Genomic DNA, 13,719 nt, shown 5'->3' with positions numbered 1-13,719 from the left:
AGCTTGTCTTCAAAACTTTCCTCCATTGATGTCGCCGCTGACTTGCCTACTTACCCCCAACCCTGTCACATCACCATACTGCCCCAGCACCGCCCCTACCACTTATGCTCCCATTGCATCTTGTGGACACATTGCGTTAATTTCTAGACTTGGAGAACTAATCTCTATAAAGGCAACGGTACAAGATATTGGTATCTGAAGTGTTCTGGTTTGTAGTCCAAGTAGTATTGACCAATCACCTTAGAGCAGGCTTTGGTTGAATGCAGATAAACAGTCAATGTGGATAGAAAAAGAGGCAAAACCCATTGGCCCAAATGCAATCCGGGAACCCACCAGCTAAAGTCTGAACATTATTAGGCTTTTTATTGGTTTAAAATGAGCTCAACTCCAACTCCAGTCTTGTATCTCAAGTTGCTCACCGCACTGTAAAAAAACAACAGTGAACTGATTCTACCAACAAGCACAAGAGTCTCAGGCATTACTGAATGGTAGATGAACTTCTACATCCTCAATGTGAATCCAGTTACATTGCTGGGATTTTTTTTCACAATACCAGCGGTAACTAGTGAAAAAAAATGCAAAGCATCGATTTGCAGTACAGGCAAGTTTTTCAATGGGGTTTTCAAATTTCATATATAAATCTTATGTAAAACACATTGCAAAATCTATGGAGACTATTTGAAATGTGTGGGTGAGTCTGCTTGTGCGGGTGTGCAGCTGCACACCCAACAGCTGCAACTAAGTGTGTTATATATGCATACTGTTTCCTCTTGGGTTCACCCAGACTTTTACTTACCCGTACAGTAAGAACACCTCTAGAGTGCTAAATAGGTCATGCTGATACACATAAACACACACTTATGAAATTCCTGGTCACGTTCTAGCAAAAAGACGCTCAACTCGATTAATCCCACTAACATTTCACTTTTGTTAATATAAACGTCAAACACGTGTTCTGCAGGCACACAGGAAACAACACTATTCCCTATTGCGGGTATACACAAAGGTTGCCTATGTTATTTATCTCATCTGCACACATGGGAGCAGCAGACAGGTCACGTGAAATGCATCTCAACTGACCTTTTTCGTCATGCGAATGTGCTTTCAAAGTATTATGTGTGCGTGACCTGTAGTGCACTCACTGACCTTCAGAAAACAGCATTGGGGATATTGGGTTTTTTTCGATCATAGACCAAATCATTTTTTTAAAGACTTTTAGAGACCCGTGGTTTTGTGTGCAAGTGACGAATAAGGATAACAGTTGTAAAGCAACAATTGTTGAGCCTACTGCCGCTAAACTGCTACAGTAGGCTCTTTTTAGTGGACGTACAAGGATGGTGAGGAGTTGCCCCGAGCGATTACATTGCAGCGTCTGTTGTCTGCCGTCTGCAGCATTCTCAATTGTTACTGTCTTTTAAGATGGGAGAACTTTCCAGAAAGTCTTTCAGCAGAACTTCTATGTTTATACAGGCAACGTGCCAGACAGCTAAAACACTATGCAGACTTCACATTTGATTGACATTTTAATGTTGCACAAATATCGTACTGTGTGCTTAAGCATTAGTGACTCAAATCTTTCTTTACTTATAAGTCACCTCATTGGCTCTCTATTGTTCCCCACAGAGTGCAAATGACAAGGCATAATCACTACTGGCGACTTCATGGCCCCATGTTACTATAAACTACAACCATATGGGATTAACATGATAGGGAACTTTTTGTTTATGATATTAAAAACCACTAGTGATGTAATTTCTTTCTCTAATCTAACTACAATGTATAGTAGTGAACTTAGTGTGGCTCGTGGCAGATAGGAAGTGATATGCTTTACTCTGCAGGGAAGTTAAAGCTATACAGTAGCTCTGGTGCTTCTGACTGTTTTGAATGGCAAAACAGCACTGGGCCCTGAAGTCTCTGTTCATAAGGCTTAAGGGGTTGGTGTCCATCAACTGTTTGTCTAGATTCAATGCAGTGCTATTAAAGGAAGAGTTAAATGCCCTTTCAATTATTAATAACTACAGAAATGTGTTTGTGAAACCGGGTGATGCTGACGAGGCGTATATGGGTCCAACTGAATATTTGAAATCTGACTGCAGTTAACCACAAGTATATGAGTATGATGTCACTTATCTCAGTCGTTCCTTCACAACCTCAAAGCCAGCAGTTGAAATACTTTATTCAAACATGACCTGCTAATACATATGCTATTATGGATTGACCTTAAAGGCACACTTTACTCCGAAATGAAATTTTTCCTCATACCTGTAGTGCTATTTATCATCCAGATTGTTTTGGTGTGAGTAACAGAGTATTGTAGATGTCTGCTGAAAAGATGTCTGCTTTCTAGTGAATAAAATGGTTTAGTGTAGGAACTATTTTCTACCAAGCTACGCTGGCCAACCGGTATCTTTTAGGCACCATATATTAGCTCACCAAGCACCACCGAGCTAGCTAACTCTACAGCTCAGTCGAGGAGGACGCCATAACGAGCCTCTCCATGTGTTGATGATGCAAGATTCTCTCTGTGCGGTGATACGGTGCTCACAACAAGTTCCGTGGAATTTCTTGAGAAACTAGGTCATAATTTTTTGGAAAGAGACAAGTTAGGTTAGGTTAGCACCAAAGGTTAGAGGAGAAAATTGGAATTGTTGATTTTGGAGTGTACTGTCCCTTTAAAATCAATCCCTGTTAGTATATATATTAGCAGGTCATGTTTGAATAAAATATTTGAACTGCTGGCTTTGAGGTTGTGAAGAAACGACTGAGATAAGTGACATCATACTCATATTCTTGTGGTTAACTGCAGTCAGAATTGAAATATTCAGTTGGACCCATATACGCCTTGTCAGCAGCACCCAGTTTCATAAACACATTTCTGTGGATATTAATCATTGACCAGCAAAACATCAGCTCTCATTGTGCTGGTAAGAGAGAAACCTCTACACTGAGATAGCTGTGGACGATAAAACTAAACTGGGACAGCAATTCAAAATATTACTGCTGTAAAAGCGTTGGTGATAAGTCCTGAGTGATAAAAAACATTATTGGCATGGCCCAGAGAAAAGTTACTGGGCTAATAATTAAAGGTATATGCAGATACACTGTCCCAATCTTTTGAGGGCAAAAATAATCATAATCACATTCTTATAGGACAGCCATATAGAACAAATATGGGGGTGTTTGCTTCACTACTTCTTGCTCTCTTTTAACTCCAGGTTACCATCAATTTATGTCTTTTACATTTGGTTCCAGTATTATCCAACTGATATGTTTGCCTTATGCGTGTCCTTCTCCAACCAATTCATTGGACCTGATCTCCCTGTTCTGAACCAATGGGAGTACAAAATACACACCCTGCCTCCGCAGTCATCCACAGCACATTCTGAGTTAACCCACCTGAAACTCCCACATCTCTGACTCTGCTTAACCTCCGTGTTTGTGCACATTTTTTAACCTGAATCATTGACTGTCCTTGTTTACTTTTCTTAAGAGGCATCAACTGTGCTTCACACAAATCCCAGCAATCACTGTAATCGGACAGAGTGGACAGATAGGCTTGTGCTGAGATGACAAGAGTAGGCAAGTGCTGCGGCAAACATCTGGAAAGATGTAGCCGGAGAGGAGAGCACGAGGGCAGCTAAGCTGATGGCCAGGCCGACCAGATGGCTTTTCATGAGCTGAACAATTAAAAAGCAAAAGTTGAACATTTCATTCACTTGCATCATCTCAAACTATTCCACCACACACTTTTCCAGCTCTCTCCACCATCCTGTGTTAAGTGACCTGCAGCTATGACAAACTATAACACGTGAGTGAATGTCTAGAGGTCAAGAAGAGGCAGACTAAACACTGTCTGTCTGCTGAGTCACTGAAAAGATGGACACGTGTACACTTGCATGTGTTTATCTGGTGACGGTCATCGGCATGCTAGCATCCGTCAGGATGTTCACCAACAAGGCTGCTCTCAAACAGTCTCACTAACAACAGAGCAGAGCAAACAGATAATAACCCCAGGCCATCGTGACCTGCCCAAAACATTGTGAGAGTTCATCTCCCCTAAGTACTCATTAACGACACATCATGCCATGTCTGGATGTTGACATGTATTATGTGGAGTAATTGTGTGGTTGACTTTAAGGGAACTTTTAGCCACAGGGATACTTTTGAAGGCCTTTAGTGGCTGAGCATGAATCAATGTTCTTCGAATATTAACAAGAAGAGTCTACAGCAATGCTAGCGCTAAGTGAGGCTATATTTAGGCGCAGCTTCCACGCTTCCAGCTTAATGCTTACATCAGAAAGTTAATGTTCACAATGATAATGCTAATGTTTACGAGGTTCAACATCTTAGTTTAGTCTGTTAGCGTGGATAGATAACTAAACGGGCCTAAAAGTCACAGGACCAGGGGCCCAAAGTGTGAGGGGCACCCCTGGCCTTCATCTACAAATGTCCCTCAAAGAGACATGAACCAACCAGGGAGGCACCTAAAATGACCATAAAGAAACTACTAGAAAGAGACACAAAACAACTACAGAAAGACATTAAATGACCACAAAGAAGCACAATATGACTTCAAAGTGACACAAAACGATAAATGACTACAAAGACCAACAAAACGACCCCAAAGAGACACAACAACAACTACAGAAAAACATGAAATGACCTCAAAGAGACACTAAATGACCACAGAACCACAAAAAGACTACAAAGAGACACACACACACACACACACACGCATATATAAAGAAACAATTACAAAAAGGGGCAAAACAACCACTGACAAAAAAAATCCACAAAATGACCAAAACTATTTTAAAGTGACACAAAACAACCACAAAGAGACACAAACTTACCATCAAAATACATACAACCACAGGGAGATGTATAATGATTACAAAGAGACACAAAACAACAACCAAAAGAGTCTAAACGACTATTTAATCTGTATGTCTTGCTACTATGTATGAGAGGTGATTCTTTCATAATCTGCCATACCTAATGGTTAGCATGCTAACATTAGCACTAAACAGATGAGAATGATGGGAATGTCAGTAGTTTTGCAGATATTTGGTCATAAAGTAAAACTGAAAATGTATCAGTTATTAATCAAGTAATGATGTTTTTTTAAGAAAAAAATGACAAACATTGTTAGTCTGAAGATGCCACCTTGGGCTTATTGTGGCAGGTTATCTTTTACTTTTTTCAGACAAAACCAATCGTAACGAGTCAAAGATTAATACATCAGATGAATGTATTAATAATAAAAATAATCTTTATTTATTTTCAAAAACAAAATCCCTTAAATTCCATTCATTATTTCATGTTTTTATGGGAGCTGTAGTTTTTTTTCTGTGTTCACAACGTACTTATAGGATAATTTTGTTAAAATCACATTGGTTTAATTTGTAGTTGTAAATCTTGTAGTGGATGGGACATGGAAAGTAATCCATGCTAATCCCCCTATAATAGAACACTCAGAGACTTGTTTGTGACACTACAGATTAATTTGTAGATTACAGCAAATAAAAGTTGACCTTGACGTAACCTATTGGGCAACCAACATAAATTTCAACATATTCTGGGTTAATTGAGCTGAAACAGTGGTCTGTTTACCCACCACCTGATAACCCTGACAGCTACAGATATTTAGTGTCACTTTAAGGGTCCTTCCAGCGTGGACACAAAAAGATGACTTTTGTCTAAGCCTGTGTGTTTAGTGCGTCTGTCTGAGTTTGTCTAAGTGAACATGTGAGCATGTTTGCATATCTGTGTTTGACTATGGATTACAGGTAAGTGATAACCTGAGGTGCAATCCATAGTATGACCACAATTAGACAAACAAGGACATAGCAATATTATCTGATTGGACCTGCGGTTTATGCATTTAATAAAGAGTTCATGTCAATTCATTTATTTGAAATTGAGGTGTCAAACTTTTCAAATAAAACATACTTAACTTGCTTTAATGTATCCGTTAACTGGGCAGCCATAAACTGTACCTAACCAATCCTGAGTGCACGCGAGTGAGTATCTTCTTGTGTGCTTACCAAGACCAGAAGGAGAGCACACATCTCACCTGTCTTAAAGTCCCTCCATTGGTTGCCTGTCAGTTTTAGAATAGATTTTAAGATCCTTTTATTGGTTATTCAAATCACTGAACGGACTAGCGCCTGAATACTTGTCAGACATGCTTTTAACGTATACTCTCTCTAGATCCCTCAGGTCCTCTGGCACTGGCCTTTTAGTTGTTCCCTGGGTGAGGACTAAGAACTACGGTGAGGCAGCATTTAGTGTCTATGGTCCTCGCCTCTGGAACAGCCTGCCAGAGGAGCTGAGGGCATCACAATCCATAAACATTTTTAAGAGAAATCTTAAGACATACCTTTTTAGTTTAGCATTTTCTTAATCCATTGTTATCAGTATTACTGTGCTACTATTGGTTTTATTGGTTTTATACATTTATTGGTTTTATACTGGTCTTATACATTTCATGTATAAGAATGTTACTCTGTTGTCTGTATTGTTAAGCACCTTGTATTGCAATTTTGCACGAAAGGCGCTATATAAATTTGATTTGATTTGATTTGATTTGATTTGATTTGATTTGATTTGATTTGTTGACGGTCAACGAAGCTGAGGTATCTGTCACTCTGCATAAATGAGTCCAAACATGTTTTTCTGGCTACCTGAGATGTTGTTGTTTACTTCAGGGCCCTCTTTCCTGTTAAACATTAAAAGATTAATCTTTTGATAAAATCCCCTGAAACACCTCAAGAGGAGGGTAATAGGTATTCAAAAAGAGTTTGTACATCAACCCTATGTCTCCTACAAAATTACCTTCCCATACAACTTAACAGTACTTTTAATTACGTGTTGAGGAAAACGTACCTTCTCCCGGATTACGCTTTTAAACAGTTTAAAACAGTTTGAAACATGTGGTTAAGATTGTAAATTAAAACAAAACAAAACAAAAACGCTACAAAACTACTTGGTTATGCTTTGTAGAAAAACAAACATCATGGTCTGGCCTAAAATGATTATGTAATCGAAACAAAGCAAAACAAAAATGCAACAAAACTACTGCTTGGTTATATTTTGGCAACAAAAGTTTTGATTCACATGGGACACGAAGGGAAAACTCTTGGATGCAATCCCTGTGTTTTTTTAACCCATTCGCCACTTCGACCTCCTCCCTACGTTGACTTCCACAGACTCATTTGAAACCTATTTGTGATAAAAAGCAAACATAAACCACACCAAAATATGTTTTCCTCAAAATGGAATTCACAATGAATGAAATGATGATGCACTGGATGAAAAGTTAAGTATCAGATATATTATTACAATTCCTCCTGGGGGGTGTGTACCAAATTTCATGTCAATACATCCAATATTTGTTGAGACGTTTCACACAAATTCCCAAATGATAGCCTCATGGTGGCGCCACAATAAAAGTCGAGGGATCACCAAAGTCATTAGGATAAATCCTCTGGGCACCATGAATGTTGGTACAAATATTCCTACGAACCCATTAAACAGCTGTCAAGATGTTTTAGTATGGACCTAAGAAGTGGATCGATGGACCATCAGGCCAACACTGCCAACCATAGACAGCCAGTTTTGTTATATGGGAACATCATTTTTAGAAAACGGGTCTGCCCTGTGTCATACTGAGTCAACCCTAAAAATGCTATGAATACAAGTTGGTCACCAACGTGCAAACCACACGGTACAGTATAGGACTCCTTCAATGGGAATACATTTGAAAGGGCAAAACAACACCAAAAAACCATGACCTTCGGATGGTGTGAACTCCGTGTACAGGCATCTTGTAGCTTGCACCATAAAGTCACTTCACACCAGCTGACAAAAACCTTATGTAATTGTCAAACAATGTTGTAAACCCGAGGAAAATTGAGGACCCACCCCCACCCTGGCTACCAAAAACAATCAAAAACACCATACGATTGATTAAAGGGGTTTTTATTAGTCAGAGTTTATTGTTTTTACACTTGCAAACTGTTTTATTGGGCTGCTGGTAAAAGTCAAAGCAACTGAATCAACAGGAGCAGCTAATTGGTTACAGAAGATACAGGGTTTTGTCCTGATGCGTTAGAATACAATGCTAGAACAGCAGCTGATTTTTCTGTATGCCCTAGATATGTCCTCACATGATGTAGCTTTTCTTCTTTTTATCCAAACCACTCTGCCAATCAAAAGATCAAGACCTAAAATACTTCTAAGATATACATTTAAGATACTGTATAAAAGGGCGTGTTCATGAGGCTTCCAGCTTACATGTGAAACCTATTACAGAGTAAAGGGCAAAGATATGCCTATATGCTGGGTTACAGTAACTGTTCCTAAGATTGTTAACTTGTGACTGTTGTCATACGAGGCTGTAATAAAATGATAACTGTGTTTATAAATTACCGTAACATTAACACTTTACCCTATGCTGCTGTAATCCTGCAAATTTCCCCGCTGCGGGACTAATAAAGGATTATCTTATTTTATCTTATCTTATCTTATCTTAACTGTTAAATGAAAGCTTTGTAGCAGCTTTTCCTGACCTACTGTATTAAAAGCACTTAATGTATTGACTTTTTTTTTAGCATTGTACAATTAGAGCAAGAGGTCAGACACTTTGCTTGCTTTATAGCGAAGATTATAATCCTTAAAATAATTAGTGCAGTAATCTTTCTATCAAATGATACACATGATCCTGATAATGGGGGTAGACTTTGTACGCTGATATGACGTGAAGTGTGTTTTGGTTTTGCGAGCATGTTCCGGGACACTAATCTTTGTTTCGAGAAGCGTAGCTCTGGTAGAGTCACTGATGCACCAGGAAGTCAGAGATTGAACCAGCAGCCAATGGCATGTCTTCACTCATCCCACAGCATTTCTTCTTGGGCTTATACCCTCTCTGCAGCTCAGACAAGCCGGCACACGAGAGGAGAGCGGCAACATCAACAACCTGTGGCATTTACTCAGCAGTTCTGCTTGTCTGTCTCAACCTTTTCTTTTGGAACGCTCAGAACTTGGGCAAGGAATTCATTAATGACCTAATCTAAGAATAACTAGGAAAAAGTAACTTGACAAGACTTGTCACCTTGTGATAATCATCTTTTTTTGTGTTTTTAAGTGGGTCAATATTGATGTTTGAAAAGCATACTCAAGAGCCTTATCCTTATCCAATTTTCCCTGGGAGCCCTTTTGTGAAGTGAAGGAAACGGCGCAGCCTGGTAGTCTGGTAAATCTACCGGTGCTTCAACCACACTGACCTTTAGTGTCCTGTAATGTAGCACCACTTGTCCTTCAACCGACCAGAAGTTATTAGTGACAAACACAAAATTCAGATAATAACTTGTGCCACCATCCGACTCTGAACATGGCGACACGGTTGCACTAACGGTGCAAAAAGTGGCAACAGCGCTGAAACAGTATTTTTAACCTGAGTTGAAACTAAAGGGTGGGCGCTGTGCTTCCCTGGCAACAACGTGTGTCGGGAAGGCCCAATGCGCCTGTAACCGCTGTACTGTGAATGCCATATGAGCGCAGTGCTGAGCTGTGGCTGCGAGCTAGCCACACACGTAGCATGCACTAACATGCTGCTATGTTAATGTTCTGAATATCATAAAGTATGGGACCAGTAATATTTTATATAATGCTAAACACAATCTTAGTTGGAACTCTTCATTGCCGTTTTAACATCAATGTCAACACTACAGGTTTGACTTCATAAGCTTTTGACCCAAGGATTTGTATTTGTAAATCAAATCATATCTGCTTTTCATGACATTTACCTTCAACGATTTTATTTAAAGCTAGGTTATGTATTTAGAAACATTTTTATTATGTTTGTTTAAATTCTCTTTACATTCGGACGGCAAGTAATAAATCAAATGGTCTGTCAAAACAAAATCTGGTATTTTTGACTGTTGCAGGACTGTAATAAGCCAAATGAATGGATCTTGAGGTGTAAAATTGGTAGATAGCCGCTTTAAGATCTGCTAAACAGGAAGTGTTTATACTAAACTAGGAGGCCATGAATATCTATAGGTCTCCTCTCTTGTGTTACCACCTAGCACTTCCATGCTGATTATGCTGTTGTTTTCAGTGTGATACCAGAAAACAGGTTTACAAAAAAACAAATCCCCATGTTAAACATTAGTGAGCAGCACTAGTTTGTCTCACCATATCTGACTAGAACTAAGCATGAAATCTATATAGCAGTTGTAGGCAGCGCATTGGTGAGTGCTACCTAAAAGGGACATTCTGGTAGGTGTTTAGTTAAAAATAAACCCGATATGTCCCCATTGTCATTAAAAGCCCTCAATACAAGGCAGAGGGATCGTGTGCATGGTTGCACAAAAGCAGAGCCAAGAGACAAAAACACAGCTGACAAAGAGCTTGCTTGTTATGCAGGACAGAAGATAATGATTTCTAACTACAAAGAATTAAAATGGTTTCACTATTCCTGCAGCATAATATGTATTCCTTGAGACAAATCGCACTCCCCAAAGGTATTCCGCAAACGTCTACTCGCTTAACACGGTATTTGCATTAACACTAGTCAGAGTGGAATCTTTAACAGGATTCAGGATTTGCACGGTGAACCAACAGGTTTCATAATGCAATAAATCACACAATCCTCAGCAGTGCGGCACCTTTTTTTGAGGCTGTCTGTAATTTATGTCTGACAGTATGGTAACCTGCCCTCTAGCATTTTGAAAAATATGCCTATTCACCTGCTAACACAGGTTTTTAACAGTAAATGTTAGTTTTGAAATGGAATATAGAAATCTTAAAGCCAGTGGAACGGGAAAAAAAAGAAGAAGAAAAAAAGATAAATGTCCTTAGTTAGTAGATGTTTCAATAACCTGAGGTGAATATGAACTATTCAAACTACTTATTTTCTGTTTAACTCTTTTTGGTGCATAATGAACTTTGAAGAGAGACACATTGCACACAAAAGAGGTTGTTCATTCATTATGATTCAAATGTCTCGTCGAAGCATACAAATGCTATTAGTGTGTGTTCAAATAAACCAACCTATGAAAATGTATTTTTGAAGGTGAGCATTGGCCAGAAAAGTACTCATTATGAGTCTGATTCTGTTTCCTGGTCCTCTGACTTTGGCGGGTTTGGGAACACACACTGTAAAGATGCATGCTCAAAGAAACACACACCGACAAGAAACAAATTAGCTGGCTGATTGTGCAGGTTTCCTTCCCACGAGAAGCTCTGGAAAAAATCACAACATGAACATAAAACAATGGAACTAGGAAGCAGTTCTTCAGTCATTCAACATGGTCAAATCACTGTACACACCTACACACGCTAAAAATAATCCTTTACAAAGGGATGGCATACAATATTACTTACCAAACAGGAAGCACATACTATAAACACTTTTCACGGATTGAGAGAAAACTAAATGGCTATTTAAATATGCTGTGTGTTATCAATGGAATCTGTCTTTCTTTTTAAGTGCAATGTACTTCAGTTACAATTATTCATTGCCATAATAATAATAATGAGATTATGAATTTGTATTGCTACCCATGAGCTACTGAACAGCACCTTAAATTAAAAATGAAATGGCAAAGGCACGACGGGCCCTACTCTGCCTATGATTGGCTAGTACTTGCCTTAGTTGGTTGGTTTTAGTGATGAGGAGTGAACAAAGTAGTGTATGAGATGTACGTTAGTGTAGTGTACGGTGTAGCATGTAGCGTAGTGTACGTAGTCTGCCGTGTTGTTTTGCGGGCTGCCGTTCTTTAAAATCTGAGGTTGGTGAACAAGAAAATGCAGCTGCTGTTGACAGTAGCTTAGACATTTGCAGTCTGCAGTTTTTTTAAATCCACCTTCCATAATCAGCTCAGCTCGATTTGAACCTCGACCAAGGTGGTACCAAAAAAAGTGCCAGGTACTGTCCACAACTTCTCAGAATCAGAATCGGAATCAGCTTTATTGGCTATGTATGTGTACGCATACATGGAATTTGACTCCGGTTACTTACGCTCACTGGTACACAGAAACAGACAAATAAACAAAAAATCAAGGAGGTCCAATAATAAAAAAGGATAAACATTAACTATTTGATAATGGAAAAAAAGTTGAGTTGAGTAGAGCCTTGCCGTACCATTCAGTGGAAAAGCAGGTTTTGCTGACTTTATCTAAGGAAAACTTTAGCAGTGCAGAATGTCATAATGTTCACCGTGAGTAACCTGATTGAGTAATAGTCTGTTAAACAAACCTGGCATCTCACTGACCCAGGAATGCTGCAGATCTGTTTTCAAGGTGAAATACACAGCTCTGCAAATTTCCCAACTGAATTCACTGAGGCCTCTTCAATGTAACATGAAGCACCGTGCATCGCAACATTTTGAATCATTCTTGTCTATTAATGGTGATTGAAATATTTCAATGTTATAGTCTGAGTATGCAGCAGAAGCTCTTGGCTTTCAAAGATCTCTACAAAGATTATGTCCTCTTGAGACTTTTGGTCATCAAATGAAAGACGTTTAAATGGATCCACAGTGGATACTGTGTTATCTGATGTGACTCTACCGGTTGTCTTATCAGGCCTGCCTGAAACTCCGGATGTCCCGATGAATCCCAAAGGACTTTTCACCAGACCACCATGACGGCGATCACCAACACTACAGATTAGTATGTGGTGCCTCTGAACAAATGCACGTTTGACCTTAGACTTGCATTTTTTGACTTGCATTTATTGATTTGCATATATGGACAGCCCAAAGGGATCAATGGGACGACAAAAAGATAGATCTCTTAAGATACGTGGAAAAACAATAGTGACGTCAAAATCAGTGGGCCTGCATTCTTTGGTTTCACTTTTTAGTAACATGGAAACACAAAACATATTCTCTACAAGATGGTTAAGTGATGTTGAACTGATTCACATGATTAAAACTCCATACCACAATGGAATGTTTGGAAAGCAGAATAAAATATGTACCTAAATTGACATATTAGAGAGGAAATGTATTCAATCTCTTTCCCATGTTGCATTTTGATATGACTAAGTAAATATAAAAGTTCAAGTTTTCCATTTGTTGTGGATACTGCAAAGGATGAATGAGTGTTATGTAACAAGTTGCTTATTGCAGGACCTTGTTTGACATGACCTCCGTAACACCAGCAGATCTGAAACCAGCACATAGCCGAGTCAGCTGATTTAAAAAGTGCATGCTTTTGCACAACTCCATGAGAGCATTTTTCAGCATTTTACGCTACATTGCACACTGGTGTTGAGAAAGCATGTCAAGTTTATAAATTCCTGTGAACGGATATTGTAATTTCCATTATTCAAATTTAAAAGAGAAGATAAGATGGAAGGAAATTTATCAAGAATAACTGGACAAGTGGTCAGCAATTAAAGACAGCTGACAAAGCTGATCTTGCCCTCAATCAAATGCATACTGAAGATATTCAAACTAAGCAGGAGTGGGTGAAAAGCAGTAAACCACAGTGTCATCAGCATAGAAATGAAAGAAGAGTTTGGAATATTCTGTCCAAGACAATGTTTGTATATAGTGAATAATAGAGGGTCCAGAAATAAACCTTGTGGTACTACCTTAACGACTTGCAGTACCATTGAGGTAGCACTTTCTAACTGAATAGCCTGAGTTTTGTCTATGAGATTGAGTTTGCCCAGCCAACTGCACGTTCAGATTATGATCAACG

Source organism: Anoplopoma fimbria, chromosome 15, assembly GCF_027596085.1.
Source record: "Anoplopoma fimbria isolate UVic2021 breed Golden Eagle Sablefish chromosome 15, Afim_UVic_2022, whole genome shotgun sequence".
Taxonomy (NCBI): Eukaryota; Metazoa; Chordata; class Actinopteri; order Perciformes; family Anoplopomatidae; genus Anoplopoma; species Anoplopoma fimbria.
This window is presented reverse-complemented; position numbering follows the sequence as displayed.